The sequence below is a fragment of the Saccopteryx leptura genome, chromosome 6 (assembly GCF_036850995.1).
Source record: "Saccopteryx leptura isolate mSacLep1 chromosome 6, mSacLep1_pri_phased_curated, whole genome shotgun sequence".
In the NCBI taxonomy this organism is placed as follows: domain Eukaryota; kingdom Metazoa; phylum Chordata; class Mammalia; order Chiroptera; family Emballonuridae; genus Saccopteryx; species Saccopteryx leptura.
In genome coordinates this window covers 81,305,725-81,329,055 of record NC_089508.1, presented here as the reverse complement: position 1 = coordinate 81,329,055, position 23,331 = coordinate 81,305,725, and positions in this window count along the sequence as shown.

Below are 23,331 nucleotides of genomic sequence, written 5' to 3'. Positions count from 1 at the left end.
CCAGAACTCAGAGAAACAATTTGCTTACTAGATCACTGGTTTATTATAAAACGCTATAACTCAGCAACAGCCAGATGGAAGAGATACAAGAACAAAGTATGGGAAGTGGTCTGGCCATTCCAACAGCCCTCTCCCTGAATTTCCACATGTTCATCAAGCCAGAAGTTCTCTGGACCCTGTCCTTCGGGTTTTTATGGAGGCTTCATTACAGGTATGGATGATTAAATCATTGGCCATTGGCGATCAATTCAACTTCCAGTCCTTCTCCCCTCATTAGAAATCAAGTGGTAGGACTGAATGTTCCATGCTTCTATTTAACGTTAGATCCCTTGACAACCAGCCCTTATCCTTAGGGGCTTTTTAAAAGTCCCCTCATTAACACAAACCAACCTGGGATGGGAAGGAGCTTGTTATGAATAATGACACCCATTTTACCTTTAAGGCTCTAAAGCAGTTTTAGAAACTGATGAGGCCCTGACCAGTTGGCTCAGCAGTACAGCATCAGCCTGGCATGTGGAAGTCCTGGGTTTAATTCCCAGTCAGGGCACACAGGAAAAGCACCCATCTGCTTCTTCACCCTTTCCCCTCTCCTTTCGCTCTATCTCTCTCTTCCCCTCCCACAGCCAAGGCTCCATTGGAGCAAAGTTGGCCCTGAGTGCTGAGAATGGCTCCATGGCCTCCGCCTCAGGTGCTAGAATGGCTCCGGCAGCAACAGAGCAATGCCTCAGATGGGCAGACCATCGCCCCCTGGTGGGCATGCCAGGTGGATCTTGGTTGGGTGCATGCTGGTGTCTGTCTTCTGACTGCCTCCCCACTTCTAACTTCAGAAAAATACAATAGAAAAAAGAAACTGATGAAAAAAGGCCAAATATTATGACAAAAGATGGTTCCATTGCCCTTAATGCTCAGAAAATTCCAAGGGTTTGGGAAGCTGTTAGCCAGGACTGTAGGCCAAGACCAAACATAAGTGAGTAATACATTCTGGTCACCTGAATGACCAAGTATATATTTCTTATAAATCACAATAGCGCAGAACCCAAGGAAGGAACAATCTCAGAGGATAATCCCCAAGGCTGGCATTCAGACCACATGTGAGGGAATGGCTGCAGCCCACAGATGGCAGGGAAGCCTTTGGCAGCAGGTCAGCAAACCATAGAAGAAAACCTCCCTCCTGCAGAGACGCTGTCAGTCAGGGGCCCACAGCTGGAAGATAAGCACCGGTGGGTGTTCAGGTGCTACTGTTTACTGTGTTGTTTAAGAGCAAGCCAAAAACAGCCCACCAGGGTGAGGGGGGAAAGCCTTTGGGGTCTCTCCCATGTTCTTCGGCAGCAGGAAATGAAGAAATGTACCAATATCACAAGCAGGACCATAAAGAATGTATTTGGAACTGAGTGATGATAAATTGGTAACTCACCGAGGCCTAGCTATCATCATCATTAGCATCATCATTACCATTGTTACATTATCACTTCTCCTACAGAGTCATTTGTTAGAATAAGTGGAAGGTGGAGGAGGACCAATGAGTGCAACAACCGGTATCCACCAAAAACTCATCACGAACGGGGCTCGTCACCTAAACCTGGAGCAGGTGCAGATGCTTTGGGAAGTAGCACCAAGTGCTACTGGAAGCCTGGAACTTTCTACTGTGTACAGCAGGGTCTATGAGACTCTCTCTCCCTGCTAAACTCACACACACTCCAGGAAAGCTTTTGATTAACCAGCTGTTCTTTCATAGCATTTGCTCAAACCCAGAGCTGTGTAAGCAACATCGATTTTCATCCTAGACCCAGAAGTGTATTGGGAAAAAATAAAGGGTCAGTAAAAATGAAATCTACTCTCTGACTCCCACCTTCCCACCAGCGGGTTCTTTATAGCTATTTTAGATAACACAGGAAGATAAGTAAAGGCAGCTTTAACCCATCAATCCCAAACACGAAGTAATAGGACATTGTCACCTTGCAACTAGTGAATTTGAATTACACCTAAAGGAAAAAAAATGTTCACAATTGCAATCTTTTAAAACAAGATGCATTCTGATAGCTCAGCGTCACCCAGTTTATAGCCCCTCAAGGTACTTTTCTGTACCAGCTCCTACAGGGAGGTGACAGTGTATGCCATAGTTTGCATAAAACTGAAGAGGAATTGTGTCTGAAAGGCCCTGAGGGTTTTATATTCCCATTCCCAGCATGTGCCAAGGACAGGCCTGGGAGGCAGCAACACTGGGGTCCCCAAGCAGGAAGCCCCATTTCAGGCGAAGCAGGAAGTAGCAGGAACCCACCGCCATTGGACAAGCATTCCAAGGGCCATAATAACTGGGAAATGATGACATTCTCAAGTAAAGCCAAGGGTCCTGTGTCCAGAAATTTTCCTTGAGGTAGAGAACAAGGGGCCTCCTATTTGGCCGTGTGATTGGCAGGAAGAGACGAGCACGTTTAGCTCAGTGTGGAAGGAGAGCTGTGCTCCAGGCTGGGCTGGGCTGGGCTGGGCTGGGCCCCAGCAGTTTTCCATCTTCATTTTTGAAATACTTCCAATTTCTTCCAAATGAACATTTCCCAAATATCCTGTCTAAAAACTGTCCCTCGCCACTCAGATCATGCTCTCCTTTCTCAAGGTGCTGCCTGCCACCAGAGAGCTGCCAAGACCCATGACCCCCAGCAAACCTGGGGGAGCCTGTCTTGGCACTTTCTCGGAGACTTTCAGAATCACAAGGCTTTAGAGCGAAGTAGGCTGAGCCTTCCGGAGCCCGTGCTTTGTACTTACCAATGAACTTATCTCATCCACCCAGCTTCCTTCCCAGATGAGGCACCCAAGGCTCGGTGTGCTGATAAAATTTGTCTGAGAACACGTGCTGAGTTAACAGAGAGAAGTGGGCCTGGCATGTCCCTCTCCCTCACCTCGGGCCCAGGCTTTCCCCAACCCCACCTGTTTGCAGATACCTAACAAACCATCCAGAGATTAGTGCCTGGATAACCTTATTTTTTTGCATGTCTGCTCTGAGTCCAACCAGCCATAAGAAATCACTTCGATTGGATAGGGCATAGGAGGGTAGTGTTAGGGTAATGGCCAGGGTTAGGGCAAGAGCTAGGGTAAAAAAAAAAATAGATGAACATCTCCCAATGTACTTCAATTTCCATTTTCACCTGGCCTGCCCTAGGACCATTATTCCCTGCATATTAATATATAATATGAACAAAATTAGCAGATTGGAACATAAAGTGACAAGTTCATATCTTAGTCACCTGCAGTCTCATAGTACCAAAAACAAGGTGTATCTGTTATTGATGGCTGTGTCACAAATGATCTCAACATGCTTAAAATAAGGACCATTGGTTTGCATGCACTTGCACATAGGTCAGGCATTTGGGCAAGGTGCAGCAGGTGCAGCTCATCTGTGCCCCACGTGTTGTTGGCTGAAGCAGCTCAGCTGGGGCTGGAGAAACTAAGATGGCTTCACTCATATGTCTGGGGCCTTGGTACTGGCTGTTACCTGGGACATTCAAGTCTCTTCTACGCAGCCCCTCTCTCCAGGAGGATAGACAAGACTTCTTTAGGTGGTGGCTGGATTCCAAGAGGAAAAGTAGAAGCTGCAAAGCCTCTTTAAAGCACCAGAACATCAATCACTTCATATTCTGTTGGTGAAAGCAAGTCCCAAGGCCAGGGATTCAATCAGAGCTCCGCCTCTTGGTGGGGGATCCGCAAAGTCATGTGGCAAATGGTACAGACCTAAGATGTGGGGTCCCTTGGGGTCAGTTTTTACAGTTTGCGCCATAGTGTGTGTCACAGGGAAGGACAGCCTGAGGCAGTGAAAAGAAAGTGAAACCCCAGGCAGTGAAAAGAGAGTGAAACTGAGAGCTGACAGGGAGATCTGAGTCTGTTCTCTGCCTCTGGCTGTGAGCATGGCCTCCGGCAAGTCACCTCCTGAGCTTCCTTTAATAAGGTACTTTCTTCTATAATATAGAGATATAGTGACTTAGTTGGAGCAAATAAATGAAATAAAGACACATTGAGACTATGGGATGTAATGAAATTCTAACAATTTGAATCCAAATATTAATACTGTATTATTTTCTTTATACCCTTCCTCATTCTGAAAAGCATTTGAGGCCAACAGTGTGTAGCTGACTGCAGGGCACTTTTTAAGGGTCCTGAAAAGAGCCGTCTCATTTAACAGGCTTAGCTTCATACCCGGCTGCGCCGTGCTCTAGCATGGGAATCCCTGACCTTCCCTCACTCAGTAATTTCTCTTCATCAGTAATGTTCCACTTTTGTCAGGATTATGGGCTTTTTCCCTTGACTTTTGTGAGGACTATCATAAAATACTTAGCACAATCAGCACTAAAATTCTTTTCATCATCATTATTATTCAAACATTTAAATCATGACAACAAATCTTAACTCATAACTTGAGCAGTCTGAACTTCTAGAAAAACAACATCTTCATTTGTACTCAGAGGCAGATTTAATGGAGGGCGCACCAGGCACGCGCCCTGGGCCCCGACTTCGGAAGGGTCCCGCAAAACCCCAACTTGACACATTTTCCTAATGACACCAGGTTGGTCTCATATGTGTAATTTTAACATTAATAGTACATAGTATTTTTTACTTATTTAAAAATATGGTTAACATGTGCTTTTATTTTCCCTATCCTTCTCTTTTTTTAAGGGGTCCAATATTTTCTTCTGCACCTCGTGCCTCATCCGACCTTAATCCGCCTCTGTCTGTACCTGAGCTCCTTTTTACACTTAACATTTATCCCCATTGATTTCTTTTTATTAATTTATTTTAATTTATTGTGTTTACATAGATTCAAGTGTCCCACTGAGTACATCGCCCCCCATGTTCCCCTCAACCTCCCCCTTGCCGCCTCCCCCAATGCCCTCCTCCCTTCCCTCCAGATTTGCTTTCCTGCTCACTATAACGTTGTGCTATGTGTATATAATTTCATCAATCCCTTCACCTTCTCTGATCACATCCTCTCATCCCATTTCCCTCGTCCGCTTTCCCTCTGGTCCCTTTGATCCGCCTCTGTGTCTATTATGCTCCTCAGTTCACATTGTTCATTGGATTCCTCAAATGAGTGAGGTCATATGATATTTTTCATTATCTGCCTTGCTTATTTCACTTAACATAATAGTTTCCAGGTCCATCCATGTTGTCATAAAGGTAAGATTTCCTTCTTTGTCACGGCTGCATAGTATAGTATTCCATTATGTATATGTACCACCGCTTTTTAATCCACTCGTCCACTGACGGACACTTGGGCTGTTCCCAGATCTTGGCTATTGTAAACAATGCTGCCATAAACATGGAGGCACATTTCTTCTTTGGAATCAGTGATTTGGTGTTCTTAGGATATATTCCTAAATGTGAAATGGCTGGGTCAAAGGCAGTTCCATTTTTAATTTTTTCAGGAATCTTCATACTGTTTTCCACAGTGGCTGTACCAGTCTGCATTCCCACCAGCAGTGCAGGAGGGTTCCCTTTTCTCCACATCTTCGCCAGCACTTGTTATGTGTTGTGTTGTTAATGAGCGCCATTCTGACTGGTATGATGTGGTATCTCATTGTGGTTTTAATTTGCATTTCTCTAATGATTAGTGATGTTGAAATTTTTTTCATCTGCCTATTGGCCATCTGTATGTCCTGTCTAGAGAAGTATCTATTCATTTCTTCTGCATATTTTTTGATTGGATTGTTTATCTTCCTGGTGTTGAGTTTTACAAGTTCCATATAAATTTTGGTTATTAACCCCTAATCAGACATATTGTCGAATATGTTCTCCCATTGTGTGGTTTGTCTTTTCATTTAGTTCATATTGTATTTCACTCTGCAAAAGCTTTTTAGTTTGATATAGTCTGATTTGTTCATCCTATCTTTTATTTCACTTGCCCATGGAGATAAGTCGGCAAATATATTGCTGCAAGAGATATCAGAAAGCTAACTGCCTATGGTTTCTTCTAAGATGCTTATGGTTTCAAGACTTACATTTAAGTCTTTTATCCATTTTGAGTTTATTTTTGTGAATGGTGTAAGTTGGTGGTCTAGTTTCATTTTCTTGCAGGCAGCTGTCCAATTTTCCCAACACCATTTGTTAAAGAGACTGTCTTTACTCCATTGTATGCATTTACCTCCTTTGTCAAATATCAATTGTCCATATAGGTATGAGTTTATTTCTGGGTTCTCTGTTCTTTTCCATTGATGCCTGTTTTTATACCAGTTCCAAGCTGTTTTGAGTACAATGGCCTTGTAGTATAACTTGATATCAGGAAGTGTGATACCACCCACTTTCTTCTTCTTTTTTAGGATTGCTGAGGCTATTTGTGTTCTTCTTTGGTTCCATATAAATTTTTGAAATATTTGTTATATATCTTTGAAGTATGTCATTGGTATATTAATAGAATTGCATTAAATTAATAGGTTGCTTTGTGTAATATTGATATTTTAATGATGTTTATTCTTCCTATCCATGAACACAGTATATGCTTTCACTTGTTTGTATCTTCCTCAATTTTCTTTATCAATGTTTTATAATTTTCCGAGTACAAATCATTAACCTCTTTGGTTAAATTTACTCCTAGGTGCCCTGGTCAGTTGGCTCAGTGGTAGAGCATCGGCCTGGCGTGCGGGGGACCCGGGTTCGATTCCCGGCCAGGGCACACAGGAGAAGCGCCCATTTGCTTCTCCACCCCCAACCCCTCCTTCCTCTCTGTCTCTCTCTTCCCCTCCCGCAGCCAAGGCTCCATTGGAGCAAAGATGGCCCGGGCACTGGGGATGGCTCCTTGGCCTCTGCCCCAGGCGCTAGAGTGGCTCTGGTCGCGGCAGAGCGACGCCCCAGAGGGGCAGAGCATCGCCCACTGGTGGGCAGAGCATAGCCCCTGGTGGGCGTGCCGGGTGGATCCCGGTCGGGCGCATGCGGGAGTTTGTCTGACTGTCTCTCCCCGTTTCCAGCTTCAGAAAAATACAAAAAAAAAAAAAATTTTACTCCTAGGTACTTTATTTTTTTGTTGTTGTTGTAATAGTGAAGGAAATTGTTTTCTTAATTTCTCTTTCAGACAGTTTATTGTTGGTGTATAAAAATGCCTCTGATTTCTGAATATTGACTTTATATCTTACCATGTTGCTGAATTCATTTTTTATCAGGTCTAGTAGTGTTTTGGGTTTCTATGTACAGTAGGGTTTCCTATGTACAGTATCATGTCATCAGCAAATAATGATAGTTTTACTTCTTTTTTAATTTGGATGTCTTTTACTTCTTCTTCTTGTAAGATTGCTGTGGCTAGGACTTCAAGAATTACTTTGAATAAGAGTGGTGAAAGAGGGCACCACTGCCTTTGCTCCTGATCTTAAAGGGATTGCTTTTAATTTTTGCCCATTGATTATGATGTTGGCAGTGGGTTTGTCATAGATAGCCTTTATCATGTTGAAGTATGTTCCCTGTATTCCCACTTTGCTGAGACTTTGATCATAAATGAATTCTGTATTTTATCAAGTGCTTTTTCTGTATCTATTGATAAAATCATGTGAGATTTCTTCTTCCTTTTGTATATGTGATGAATCACATTGATTGATTTGCAAATATTGTACCAGCCTTGCCACACCAGAATAAATGTCACTTGATCTTTTTTTTTTTTTTTTTTTTTTTTAATTAATTTTAATGGGGTGACATTGATAAATCAGGGTACATATGTTCAGAGAAAACATCTCTAGGTTATTTTGACATTTGATTATGCTGCATTCCCATCACTCAAAGTTCAATTGTCTTCTGTCACCTTCTAACTGGTTTTCTTTGTGCCCTTCCCCTCCCCCAACCCCCACCCTCTCCTCCCCCCCACCCCATAACCCCCACACTCTTGTCCATGTCTCTGAGTCTCATTTTTATGTCCCACCTATGTATGAAATCATATAGTTCTTAGTTTTTTCTGATTTACTTATTTCGCTCAGTATAATGTTATCACAGTCCATCCATGTTGTTGTAAATGATCCAATGTCATCATTTCTTTTGGCTGAGTAGTATTCCATAGTATATATGTACCAAAGCTTTTTTTTTTTTTTTTTTTTTTTTAAATAAATTTTTATTAATGGTAATGGGATGACATTAATAAATCAGGGTACATATATTCAAAGAAAACATGTCTAGGTTATTTTGTCATTAAATTATGTTGCATACCCCTCGCCCAAAGTCAGATTGTCCTTCGCCACCCTCTATCTAGTTCTCTGTGCCCCTCCCCCTCCCCCTAACTCTCCCCCTGTCCTCCCTCCCCCCACCCCTGGTAACCACCACACTCTTGTCCATGTCTCTTAGTCTCATTTTTATGTTCCACCAATGTCACTTGATCTTGAAGTCAGATTTTTTTCATGTGTTGCTGGATTTGGTTTGATAAAATTATGTTGAGAATTGTAAAATCTAAGTTTATCAGGGATATTGGCCTATAGTTTCCTTTCTTTGTATTGTCTTTGCCTGTTTTTGGAAAAGGATTATGTTCACTTCATAAAAGGAGCTTGGAAGTCTTCCTTCTTCTTGAATTTTTTGAAATATCTAGAGAAGGATAGGAGTTAGTTCTTCTTAAATATTTCGTAAAATTCACCTGTGAAGCCATCTGGCCGAGGGCTTTTGTTTGTTGAGAATGCTTTGATAACTGTTTCTATTTCATTTTTTGTAATCGGTCTGTTTAGGTTTTCTGTTTCTTCCAGATTGATTTTTGAATGATTATATGTTTCAAGGAATTTGTCCATTTCACATAGGTTGTCTAATTTTTTGGCATACAGTTCTTCATAGTGTTTTCTTATAATACTTTGTATTTTTGCTGTTTCAGTTGTTACTTCTCCACTCTCATTTCTAATTTTATTTATTTGAATCCTCTCTCTCTTTTTTTTTGGTGAGTCTAGTTAAAGGTTCATCAATCTTGTTTACCTTTTCAAAAAACCATCTCTTGGTTTCATTGATCTTCTGTATTGTTGTTTTAGCCTCTATGTTATTTATTTCTGCTCTGACCTTTATTATTTCCTTCCTTCTACTTCCTCTGGGCTTTACTTGCTGTTCTTTTTCTAGTTCTTTTAGATGCAGGATCAAGTTGTTTATTTGAGCTTTTTCTTGCTTTTTTCCTAAGGTATACCTGTAATGCTATGAACTTCCCTCTCAGGACTGCTTTAGCTGTGTCCCATAAATTTTGAGTTATTGTATATTCATTTTCATTTGTTTCAAGGAAATTTTTGATTTCTTCTTTGACCTCATTGTTGATGCATTTGATATTTAATAACATGCTATTTAGTTTCCAAGTGTTTGAATATTTTTTGGTTTTTCTATTGTAGTTGATTTCTAGTTTCATATCATTGTGATCAGAGAATATGCTTGATATGATTTCAATCTTTTTTAATTTATTGAGACTCGTTTTGTGTCCTAACATGTGGTCTATCCTAGAGAATGTACCATGAGCACTTGAAAAGAATGTATATTCTGCTGCTTTAGGATGAAAGGTTCTAAAAATATCTATTAAATCCAGTTGAAGTAGTGTGTCGTTTAAGGCTGCTGTTTCTTTGTTAATTTCCTTTCTTGAGGATCTATCTATTGATGTTCATGGGCTATTCAAATCCCCTATTATTATAGTATTGCTGTTGATCTTGCCCTTTATGTCCATCAAAATCTGCTTTATATATTTAGGTGCTCCTATATTAGGTGCATAGATATTTATAATGGTTATATCTTCCTGTTGGATAATTATCATTATGTAGTGACCTTCTTTATCCCTTACTATAGCTTTGTTTTAAAGTCTATTTTGTCAGATATAAGTATTGCTACTCCAGCTTTTATTTCATTTCCATTTGTATGAAATATTCTTTTCCATCTCTTTACTTTCAGTCTATGTGTACTTTTGTTTTGAGGTGGGTCTCTTGTTGACAGCATATATATGGGTTCTATTTTATTATCTATACAGCTACACTATATCTTTTGATTGGAGCATTTACTCCATTTACATTTAAGGTTATTATTGATATGTAGTTGTTTATTGCCATTTTATTCTTTATTTTTACATCCCTGTTTTACTTGATTTTTTTCTCCCTTTGTTCTGTTTACGACAGGCCCCTTAACATTTCTTGCAGCATTTGTTTGGTTGTAATAAATTCCTTGAGTTTTTTTATGTCTGGGAAGATTTTTATTTCTCCTTCAATTCTAAATGATAGCCTTCCTAGATAAAGAAGTCTTGGTTATAGGTTCTTGTTTTGCATTACTTTGAATATTTCTTGCTATTCCTTTCTGGCCTCAAGAATTTCTGTTGAAAAGTCAGATGTCATCCTTATGGAGGCTCCTTTGTAGGTGATTGACTGCTTTTTCTTGCAGCTTTTAGTATTCCTTCTTTATCTCTTAGCTTTTTTAAGTATGATGTGTCTTGTTGTAGGTCTCTTATGGTTCCTCTTTAATGGGATTCGCTGTGCTTTTTGAACTTCTGTGACTTTTTTCTTTATCAATTTAGGGAAGTTTTCAGCTATGATTTCTTCAGTCAAGTTATCTATCCCTTGTTCTTTCTCTTCTCCTTCAGGAACCCCTATTATGTGGATTTTGTTTTTCTTTATGTTGACATAGAGCTCTCTTAGAGTTTCCTCAGACTTTTTGATCCTCTTTTCATTTTGCTGTTCTGTTTCCATGCTTTCATTTATCTTGTCCTGTAAATTGCTGATTTGATCCTGTGCTTCATCTAGCCTGCTTTTAATTCCTTCTAGTGTAGTCTTCATTTCTGATATTGTATTTTTAATTTTGTCCTTTCTTTTTTATTATTTCAATGTCCTTTTTGATGCTTACTATCTCTTTGTTTAGGAGCTCATTGTGTCCATCTATCATTGCTCTAAGATCCTTGAACATCCTAACAATAATTGTTTTAAACTCTGCATTCATTATCTTGGCTATTTAGATCTCATTCAGTTCTTTTTCTGGGGATTTCTCTTGTTTATTCGTTTGAATTGCATTTCTCTGTCTTCCCATTTTATTTCTGTACAGACTGCTCCTTTGGATGTGCTGTTTGTGTAGCTAGCTGATTATAAGGTTGGTGTTGTCTGCCTCCAGCTTCCAGTTGTGGTGTTTCTAGATCTTTTGGGGTTGGCCTCAGCTGTTACTTTTAATCTTCTGTGGGCTACTTGTCTGCAGCTACTGCTCTTTTTGCAATTTGTATCAGCATTTTCTATGTCTTAGCTGGCTTAGGTGTGAGGAGCCTTTCTTTAAAATACCACTCTAACTATGGTTGTTAGGTCCTGAGCTGATGCTCTTGTATCTGGCTGCTGGATATACCAGCCCTAAACTTCCCTGGCCAATGCCTGGCCCAGACTAGTGGGGGTCACTGCTTATGACTGGCCCTTAGCAACCTTCTTGGAGGTACATGAGATCCTGTATTTGTGGCTGCCTCTGCTGGGCCCTGATGCTGTCATAAATATCAGCTGCACTCCTAGGCTGGTTTTATTTACTCTTGGCCAGTGTGTGTGGCCTCTCTATTCCCAAAATGTGTTCTTTCCAATGGAGGCCCACTGCTGCAGTCTCCCCAGGCACTATGGCACCCACACAACTGGGCATGCTGGCTTTCAGGCTCACAGGCTCATGGGCCTCAGCTCAAGCTGCCCCGCAGGGCTGCCCAACTGGCTCAGGGGACTCCTTGCCTCACCTAGATCCATACCCTGTGGGCATGTGGGCTGCTGTTTCTGGCTCTGCCCTGCCAGCCCACCTGGAACATCTCTCCAGGCTCCTTTTCTCACCATCGCCGTGCAGGCCACCAGGTTCTGCCATGCTCGAGCATGCAAGACCCCTCCCCAGGCTTTGCCCCCCACTGGGTACACGGGATTCTTCACCCCACTGTGTTCCACCCCCAGTGGGTGTAGGTAAGCTGGAGGCCTCTCTGGATTCCACCTCCTGCCGCTGCCAAAGGGGCAGCCATGCTAGTCTCCATCCCCCGCTGCCATGCTCTTCAAGCTCCATGGCCGCTGCTGCAGCCAGGCCCTCCCACCCTTCAGAGGGTACTCAGTAGTGTGTGGGGGGAGGTGTATGCCAGACCTAAGCACTCAGAACCTGTGTCCCTGATGTGCCCCCTGCTTCTAAGCATCTCTTTGCACTGACTAGAGCAGGAGAGTCTCTGGTGGGCGGGGTAATTGCTTCCCTTTGCCAGCTTGGTTCTCACAGGAAAAATGGCCACTTTAGGTTTGGGGAGTGACCCAGCACAGAAATGAAAACCACATTAGAAGGAATTAAAAGCAGGATGAATGAAGCTGAGGATTGAATATCCCACAAACATCAATAGATAGATCCTCAAGAAAGCAAATTAACAAAGAAACAGCAGCCTTATAGGGCACACTAGATCAACAGGATTTAATAGATATTTTCAGAACCTTTCACCCTAAAGGAACAGAATATACATTCTTTTCAAGTGCTCATGGAACATTCTCTAGGATAGACCACATGTTAGGGCACAAAACAAGTCACAATAAACTTAAGAAGATTGAAATCATATCAAGCATCTTCTATAATCATAAGGGCATGAAACTAGATATCAACTACAATAGAAAAACCAAAAAATATTCAAACACTTGGAAACTAAATAGCATGTTATTAAATATCAAATGCATCAACAATGAGGTCAAAGAAGAAATCAAAAATTTCCTTGAAACAAATGAAAATGAATATACAATAACTCAAAATTTATGGGACACAGCTAAAGCAGTCCTGAGAGGGAAGTTCATAGCATTACAGGTATACCTTAGGAAAAAAGCAAGAAAAAGCTCAAATAAATAACATAACCCTGCATCTAAAAGAACTAGAAAAAGAACAGCAACTAAAACCCAGAGGATGTTGAAGGAAGGAAATAATAAAGATAAGAGTGGAAATAAATGACATAGAGGCTAAAACAACAATACAGAAGATCAATGAAACCAAGAGCTGGTTTTTTGAAAAGGTAAACAAGATTGATGAACCTTTAGCCAGACTCACCAAGAAAAAAAGAGAGAGGACTCAAATAAATAAAATTAGAAATAAGAGATGAGAAGTAATAACTGACACAGCAGAAATACAAAGAATTGTAAAAAAAAAAATACTATGAAAAACTGTATACTACAAAATTAAACAACCTAGGCAAAATGGACAAATTTCTCAAAACATATAATCATTCAAAAATCAATATAGAAGAATCAGAAAACCTAAACAGACCGATTTCATCAAATGAGATTGAAACAGTTATCAAAAAAAACTCCCAACAAACTAAAGTCCTGGGCCAGATGGCTTCACAGGCAAATCTTACCAAATATTCAAAGAAGAACTAACTTCTATCCTTCTCAAGATATTTCAAAAAATTCAAGAGGAGGAAAGACTTCCAAACTCCTTTTATGAGGCAAGCATCATACTGATTCCAAAACCAGGCAAAGACCCCTGATGAACTTAGATGCTAAAATTCTCAACAAAATATTAGCAAACCAGATCCACCAATACATGAAAAAAATCATACAACATGATCAGGTGGAATTTATTCAGGGGAGACAAGGGTGATACATTATTTGCACTTCAATCAATGTGATTCATCACATAAACAAAAGGAAGGATAATAATCACATGGTAATATCAATAGATGCAGAAAAAGCATTTGATAAAATCCAGCACCCACTTAAGATTGAAACTCTCAGCAAAGTGGGGATACAGGGATCATACCTCAACATAATAAAGGCCATCTATGACAGACCCACAGCCAACAGCATAATCAATGGGCAAAAATTAAAAGCAATCCTCTTAAGATCAGGAACAAGGCAGGGGTGCCCCCTTTCACCACTCTCATTCAATACAGTTTTGGAAGTCCTAGCCACAAAAATAAGATGAGAAAAAGAAATAAAAGGCATCCAAATTGGAAAAAAAGAAGTAAAACTATCATTATTTTCTGATGATATAATACTGTACATAGAAAACCCTATAAGTCTCAGTCAAAAAACTACTAGTCCTGATAAATGAATTCAGCAAGGTGGCAGGATATATAATTAATATTCAGAAATCAGAGGCATTTTTATACACCAACAATGAACTGTCTGAAAGAGAAATGAATAAAACAATCCCCTTCACTATTGCAACAAAAAATATAAAGTACTTAGGAGTAAATTTAACCAAGAGGTTAATGACTTATACTCAGAAAATTATAAAACATTGATAAAGGAAATCAAGAAAGATACAAACAAGTGAAAGCATATGCTGTGTTCATGGATAGGAAGAATAAACATCATTAAAATGTCAATATTACACAAAGCAATATATAAATTCAATGCAATTCCTATTAATATACCATACTTCAAAGATATATAACAAATATTTCAAAAATTTATATGGAACCAAAGAAGAACACGAATAGCCTCAGCAATCCTGAAAAAGTATAAAGTGGGTGGTATCACACTTTCTGATACCAAGTTATAGTACAAGGTCATCATTCTCAAAACAGCTTGGAACTGGCATAAAAACAGGCATACAGATCAATGTAACAGAACAAAGAACCCAAAAATAAACCCACACCTTTATGGACAATTGATATTTGACAAAGGAGGTAAATGCATACAATGGAGTAAAGACAGTCTCTTTAACAAATGGTATTGGGAAAATTGGACAGCTACCTTCGAAAATATGAAACTGGATCACCAACTTACACCATTCACAAAAATAAACTCAAAATGGATAAAAGACAAATATAAGTCGTGAAACTATAAACATCTTGGAAGAAAATATAGGCAGTAAACTCTCCAATATTTCTTGTAGCAATATTTTTTCTGATTTATCTCCACGGGCAAGTGAAATAAAGGACAGGATGAACAAATGAGACTATATCAAACTAAAAGCTTTTGCACAGCAAAAGACACCATATACAAAATAAAAGGACAAACCACACAATGGCAGAATATATTTTCCAATACGTCTGATAAAGGGTTAATAACCAAAATTTATAAAGAACTTGTAAAACTCAACACCAGGAAGGTAAACAATCCAATCAAAAATGGCAAAAGAAATGAATAGACACTTCTCCAAAGAGGACATACAGATGGCCAATAGGCAGATGAAAAAATGCTCAACATCACTAATCATTAGAGAAATGCAAATTAAAACCACAATGAGATACTACCTCACACCAGTCAGAATGACACTCATTAACAACACAACACATAACAAGTGCTGGAGAGGATGTGGAGAAAAGGGAACCCTCCTGCACTGCTGGTGGGAATGCAGACTGGTGCAGCCTCTGTGGAAAACAGTATGGAGATTTTTTTTCTTTTCTTTTTTTTTTTTTTTACTTTTTTTTAGGTATTTTTTTTTTTCATTTTTTCATTTTTCTGAAGCTGGAAACAGGGAGAGACAGTCAGACAGACTCCCGCATGCGCCCGACCGGGATCCACCCGGCATGCCCACCATGGGGCGACGCTCTGCCCACCAGGGGGCAATGCTCTGCCCATCCTGGGCGTCGCCATGTTGCGACCAGAGCCACTCCAGCGCCTGAGGCAGAGGCCACAGAGCCATCCCCAGCGCCCGGGCCATCTTTGCTCCAATGGAGCCTTGGCTGCGGGAGGGGAAGAGAGAGACAGAGAGGAAAGCGCGGCGGAGGGGTGGAGAAGCAAATGGGCGCTTCTCCTGTGTGCCCTGGCCGGGAATCGAACCCGGGTCCTCCGCACACTAGGCCGATGCTCTACCGCTGAGCCAACCGGCCAGGGCCAGTATGGAGATTTTTCAAAAAATTAAAAATGAAACTGCCCTTGACCCAGCTATCCCACTTTTAGAAATATATCCTAAAATACCAAATCACTGATTCAAAAGAAGAAATGCACCCCATATTTATTGCAGCATTGTTTACAATAGCCAAGATCTGGGGACAGCCCAATTGTCCGTCAGTGGATGAGTGGATTAAAAAGTGATGATACATATACACAATGGAATACTATGCTGCCCAGAGAAAGAAGGAAATCTTACCTTTTGCAACAACATGGATGGACCTGGAAACTATCATGCTAAGTGAAATAAGCAAGGCAGAGAAAGAAAAATATCATATTACCTCACTCATTTGAAGAATCCAATGAACAATGTGAATTGAGGAACCGAATGGAGGCAGAGGCGGGAATGAAGGGACAAGAGGGAAAGCGGTCAGAGGGAAAGTGGAAGAGAAGATGAGATCAGGGAAGGGAAAGATATTAGTGAAATTATATATACATAACACAGCATTATAGAGAACAGGACAGCAAATCGTGGAGGGAAGGGCAGAAGGCATTAGGGGGAATGGGCAAAGAGGGGAAGCCTAGGGGAACATGGGTGTGGAGGGAGATATATTCGGTGGAACACTTGAGTCTATGTAAACACAATAAATTAAAATCATAAAAAAAAGAAAAGCCCTATTACCTAAGACAGTCTGTGTGCCTGGAAACCCTGACGGGAAAGGTAAGAAATTCCATCCAAGGACCAGAGCAACAGAATTCCTTACCTCAGATTGCAGATGGCCTGGGACTGTCCCCTGGGGGCCCATGGGGCTGAACAGGGACCCAGATATAATACTTGACATCAAGTTTATTCAACCCCAAGAACTGACCTTTCTGGCCTCCAAACTCTAGCCAGTTGCCTAACACCACTCACAGGTGCCAGAGTGTCATAGCTGGGTGTGCGGCAGCTGTGTTAGGCTTGCTCACGGGGTTACCAGCTGCAAGCACTTTACCTGATTGGTATGTGGGTGCGTAGCTGCGCCACATGTGTGTGGCTATATAAAAAGGCTATGAGTGCTTGCGTTCCAGAGAGATGGGGGCTTGTGGATGGCGGGTTGCCTGTCCCCCACTGTGAGGGGCCATTCTTGCTGTTTGTGTGCCAGAGAAGATGTTTTCCCCTGCCTGTGTGCTTGTCTGCCATTGTGAGACTTTATTAAATGGAATGATCCTAATGTTTTCTAGCTCTGCAGTTTCTCTACTGTCTGTCTGAATCCGATGTGGACCTGCCTGGCCTCGACCACCGGCATTGCGCTGGGTATGAGGCCCAGGTCTCCAGCGACACTATCTGGCAGCTCCGGCGGCAAAGATGTGGTGGGGAGCGCTGCCAATCCCATCATTTGACCTGGGTGCAGCTGCTCTGTTGTCTTTAGCACTGGTGTTTGGACGGGCTGAAGCAGTCTTCCCAGTTCACACTGTGTTCAAATCCCCATGCTTCCTCCAGCTAAGTTCTCATTTCCCTCTGCACGTAGCAGGCTTGGCCTCGTGACCAGCACCAAAGTCAGCTGGATGCAGCAGCTCACCAAAATCACTGTGGACAGCCCTGAGGGCCAGGGTCCTGAGAAAGGGAGAGAGGTCAAGGAGATGACTAATGAAAAGGGAGGAATCATGACAGATTCCTCCAGCCAAAAAGCACCTAATCCTAAATGGAACTGAGTGGGTAGACGGCTGAATAAAACATGTGCCAGATGTAAGTGGTTTTTGTCTAATCTCTATATTTCCATGTCCTTCAGAGAAATTAGTGGTACTGGAGCCACATGAAAGTGGAGAGGATGCTAGCTTCCCAGGGCTTTCCCTGGTCGAAAGGACCTAAGAGCTATAGGAGTTGGATTCGAATTCTTGCTCTGACACTTGTTGACAATGCAGCTTTGAATAAGTCTGTTCCCTTTAGCTTCTTTTTCTGTAAAGTGGGCATCTAACAGATCAGAGTTCTTAATCTAGTGCATGTAGACTAACCATGAGCCACTTAAATGGGGTTCCAAAGTCCTCCTGATTAGCATTTGCAATATAAATAAAGGCAGTCTAAGTGAACGCAATCTATAATAACTTGGAAACTTTTGCCAGCTCATTCTAAAAACACATCCTAGGTTTGTCCAAATCTGGGTGGGGCCTTTTCTGCTGACAAACTTTCCTCCTCTATTACTCGGTCAGCTTGAGCTTCTCTCGTTCAACATCTAAGCTCCAAGGAGAAACTACAGGAAAACAACCCTGAAAAAAACATAAGGTCAGTGTTGGGAAAACACTGACTTGCTCACTGTTTTCCCGGCCACAAGCACTTTGCACAATTTGTGCATGAGCACATGGCAGAAAGCCACATGTGTGTCTCTGTGAAAAGCTATGGTGTTTTTTTTCAGTGGCAATTCTCCCAAATTGCTCTCCTGTCACTATGAGGTGTGTTTCCCTGATTTACTCAGTTGCCACAGTGAGGGTGGTTTTGCTGCTCCCTTGCCCTCCATAGCAAAGAGCAGTTTTCCTTTGCTTATTCACTCACCCATCTCTACAAATCTCCAAAAAACGGGAATGGCCAAATGCTTCCTGGCTCCGCAGTTCTTCTACCATCTGCCTGAATTCAATGTGACCCTGCCTGGCCTTGACCAACAGCAGTACATCTGGCACTGTGAGCAGGATTCCAATCAGATCAGTATGGAGACACCAATGCCTTTGAAGAGTGGGAGAGAGGAGTGGCCATTATTCTCCAGCATATGGTTCCCTGTGGCTATCCTGTTGGGGGCTGTGGGCTGGGTGTATTTTACAGCCCTGTGAGAAGAAACTGAAGCTCTGTGCAAGAGGCTGTGCGAGGTCAAAAGCTCCAAGATGAGCTACAGATGAGTGACAACAGCATGAGCTGGAATGGTCACTGGAGAAAGAGTTGTGAACTCAAGAACTCCAGTTCAGGCTACAGGCTGAGAACCAACAATGGCTTGAACTGGAACAATCGCTGGAGAAAGAAGCCAACCTCTTTTGAGAGCTTCAGTTTGAAATACAGGCTGAACACCAACGGTGCCTGGAATTGGAATGGTTGCTTGAGAAGGAATTGAAGGTTCAAGAGATCCAGTTCACCCTAGAAGCAAAATGCTGGTAGTGGCAGTTAGAAACAACTGCAGGTTCAGAAGCTCGAGTTTCAGCTTCAGGCCAAGAGCCTGCAGCCACAAGAGCCGAGGCATTTGCTGAAAAGGAGCTGCATTTGTGCCGGTGGATGACTCTGAGTTGGCAGTAGCAGGCATTTCCAACTCCTCCTCTGAGGTGGAGGAAGAGGAGATTCAAGCTGAAAATGCCATCCACAGACTCAAAGCTGGTGGTCACCTAGAAGGTAAATACCCAGCAGTCAAGAGTACCTTAGGGACAGGCAAAAACTCCTCCACAATTAGTTGAGCACTCTGTGGTTTGGCCCTACACCCAGGTAGAGCTGATGGAGGTGGGGCTGAAATTCAGGCAGAAACCCACCGAGTCCCTAGCAGCTTGGTTGCTGCCTTTGTGAGACATAGGAATGGATGGCATCACGCTATCCAGAACAGAGATAAAGAAATTAGCCACCATTACCACCCACTCCTCCTTGAGGCAGCGTCTTCAGAACTCCCATGACAACCCAGGAAACCATACCCTATTAGAACTGATGATGGCTGCCTTTGGTAGTCTGGCAGAATGCTGGAGACTTGCCAGGGCCAGTGAGTGAATGGCAGTTGTACACTGAGCTGCAGTAAGTCCTCTGGGAACTGAGTATGAGGAATGCTGCTTTCAACCTGAGGACCCATAGGCCAGATGAGGAAGTGTTTATGGCAGGGAAGATGAATCTTATTCTGTATAGGGCCCTGTCAGCCCTTTTTGAGTTACCAGTGGCTATCTTCAGCCCCTAAGTGAGGCAGCCCATCAATACAGTTACACAGATGGTGGCAGATTTGGAGGAAGTGGAGGCAGCACAGAACCATGAAGCTGTGTGGGCTGCTGCCTAGGCTGTCCCCACCACCACCACACACACACCAACTAAAAAGAGAAACAGGCTTGTAAAGGTCACCTGAACACAAATGTAAATAGATTTGATTGCAGCCAGGGCAGATAGGGAGAAATTAGATGGCAAATCTAATAAAGTTCTTTTGGAGCTTTGGCAGCATCTTAAACCAGAAGAGAGGTCCTAACCACTGAAATAAATGGCCCCAGCAGCTACCAACAAAATAGTTGGTGCACAGGTAGCATGGTCAAAAGATTATATGATGGAGGCAGCTGAGGAAAAGGAGGATCCCCAAGATTCGTTGCTCCAATTTGAATAGGAGGAAGACCAAGGAACCTGTCTAACAGGAACAGGTGAAGACCAGAGGCCCCATGTGGAATTGGCAATCCCCTGGTCCCCTTCTAATATACAGTTGGTGTTGGCGTTGGTGAATACAGGTGCAGAATGTTCCCGCTTCTATGAGAATCCACATGCTGCCTCTGGGATCTCAGTCACCATTGGTGGTTATGGGGGCCAAACTGTTCAAGTGAGGCCAATAACCATTCCATTGGGGATAGGAAGGCTGCCTCCTAAGCCATACAAGGTATATGTATCACTTATCCCTGAATATATTTTGGGGGTAGATGTCTTTCAAGGACTGTGGTTGAAAACCACAGCCAGGTAGTTTTTCCTGTGAGTCCAGATTGTGAAGGCAGTGTTGCAGGGACTCACAGCATATGCCCCCTTACAATTACCCATTCCCCGGCATGTGACTAGCACAAAGAAGTACCACCTGCCAGGCAGTTATGAAGAAATCACAGGGAGAATCCTCAAACTAGAAAAGGTGGGGATCATCCACCAGGCGCACAGCCCTTATAAACACCCTGGTATGGCCTCTGTGCAAACCAGGCAGAGCCTGGCAAATGACAGTAGATTACAGAGAACTTAATAAAGTTGTTCCCCCCTTTGCATGCTGCTGTTCCTTCAATAACTAATATGATGGATTAGCTAAACCATGAGTTGGGGGCATACCATTTTGTGGCAGATCTTGCTAATGCCTTTTTCTCTATTGATATAGCTGCAGAGTCAAGACCAATTTGCCTTCACTTGGGAAAGGTAGAAATGGACCTTTAGAGTATTACCACAGGGCTATTTACATAGCCCCACCTTGTGTCATGGGCTGGTGGCTGCTGACTTATCTAAACGGAAACAGCCAGAAGTGGTTCATATATACCATTGTACTGATGATATTATGCTAACCAGTGACTGTTTTCCAGAATTGAAGCAAGCAGTCCCAGCCCTGCTGTTCCATTTGAAAGCATGTGGCTAGGTGGCCAACAAGGGCAAATGACAAGGACCTGGATTATCTGTTGAATTCTTATCTTCTGTTACTTGGTCAAGTAAGACAAAAGTTATGCCTGACTTGGTTATAGATAAGATCCAGGCATTCTCTGTGCCCACTACAGTAAAACAGTTACAGGAATTCCTAGGTCTGTTGGGGTATTGGCAAGCATTCATACCCCATTTGGCTCAGTTACTGCACCCCTTATATAACCTTATTAGGAAAGGGGTTCACTGAGATTAGACTGAACAAACACAAGGTATTTTTGCAACAGCTAAAAGAGCTTAATGTTCGTGTAACCTCTAAGGGGTTTGGATGGGGCTTGTGGCAACAGACAGAACACTTACAGCAACCTATTGGATTTTGGTCCCAATTGTGGAAAGCTGCTAAGGTTTGTTATTCATTAGTGGTGAAACAGTTGGCTGCTGCTGCTCTAGCCACTGAGAGTATTATGACCACAACTCTAGTTACGGTCAAGACAATGTACCCATTGCAGGATGGGTGAGAGATTAGACAACCAAACCACATAATGGTATGGCCCAAACCTCCACCCTGGCAAAGTGGGGTGCATACTTGTAATAATGTGTATTCTTAAAAACAGACCATTACAGGCTGAACAGCAGGAACTCTTGGGTCCAGTCACCTGTGCAACCATGGAGTCAGGTGCAGCTGGGGATCAAGAGGCAGAACCTGAAGTCAGTCCCTACCAGGAGGAGCAGATGCCCATCCCCAAGGATGCCTGGTATACTGATGGTTCTAGCAGGGGCCAACCTGCCAAGTGGATGGCCATAGCCTTCTATCTGGCCATTGTGATTCTTTGGATAGACACCACTATGGGCCAAAGAAGCCAATGAGCAGAATTAAGAGCCATATGGCTAGTTTTCCATAGTGAACCCTCACATCTGGTGATTTGCACTGACAGATGGACTGTCTATTGTAGACTGACCCTTTGGATAGCTACTTGGCACACTAACCAGTGGATGCACCATCAGCTATGGGATCAAGCCATGTGGCAGGACTTATGGGAAACAGAACACCAGAAGCAGGTGAGGTGATAATACATCATGTCACTGGGCATGCCCCTCTAGTCCATCCTGGGAATGATGGAAAAACCTTGGCGAGGGTACGATGGTTAGAGACTGTACCCACAGGTGATGTGGCACAGTGGCTCTACCAGCATCTGTTCCATGTGGGACAGAAAACTGTGGGCTACGATTAAGGTGTGGAACCTGCCTGTGTCCTATGCAGAGGTACTTGCAGCTTGTGATCAATGTGCAGTGTGTTCCAAGGAGCATCCTTGGTGACAACTGACAGTACCTGAACAGATCCAGAGAGGTCGTGTTCCATTGACATGGTAGTAGATAGACGTCATTGGGCCTTTACTAAAATCAGATGGGTACCAGTATGATCAGTATGCAGTCACATGTGTAGATACTGCCATCGGTCTGCTTGCTGCTTACCCTGCCAGAAGCCCAGACCAGAGGGCAACCATACAGCTCTGGACTGAGTGCTGCGTACAGGTGGCCACTGGTCCTTGAAAGTGACAATGGTACCCATTACTGCTTCTTTGGTGAAGCAATGGGCTCAAGACCTGGGGGTGGACTGGAAGTACCATGTTCCCTACCACCCACAGGCTGTTGGTATCATTGAGCGGTATAATGGACTCTTAAAGCAGGGACTGCGACAAGAGGGAGATACCAGCTCCCTTACTGGATGGACACACCACTTGTAGATGGTCCTTTATATTTTGAACAAGAGACCTCAACGGGGGACCCAGCTCTGGTGGAGACCCTCCTGCGCTGGGCAGCTGCTCCCATCCAGTTGTAGATACACACCAAGGACACTTTACTCAAGCCGGGCTTTGGATGGCAGGACAACATGCTCTTGCCTGCCCCAACATCCCTCTTTAAAGGCCAACGGCTTCAGTGGGCTTGGCCCTGGAGTGTACATGCCCCCCACCTATAGTGGGTGGCCTTATTGGCACTGTGAAGTAGGGGGCTAAAGGTGGACCTCCAGTTAACTCCCTGATCAACCAGCACCTGGCCACCTACAATAGAAGTGTATTATCCTTTGAGTGCTCAAAGGAGAATCATTATGAAGGGCACCTTTGTAATTTCCCTATGGCCTATACTGAGTTCTCCCATTTTGTTGCACATGGAACCAGCAGATCCCGGTGTACAGGCCACTAAGATTTGGTATGCCCACCTGAGGAGGCCTGTGGTACCTGCTACTGTGCTGTCTGCTGACAAAACTCTGGCCTGTATTCTACCAAAAAGGAAAGATTTACCTCTCTTGGTAACACTGACCACTATGTCTTTAGCCCACAGCTTACT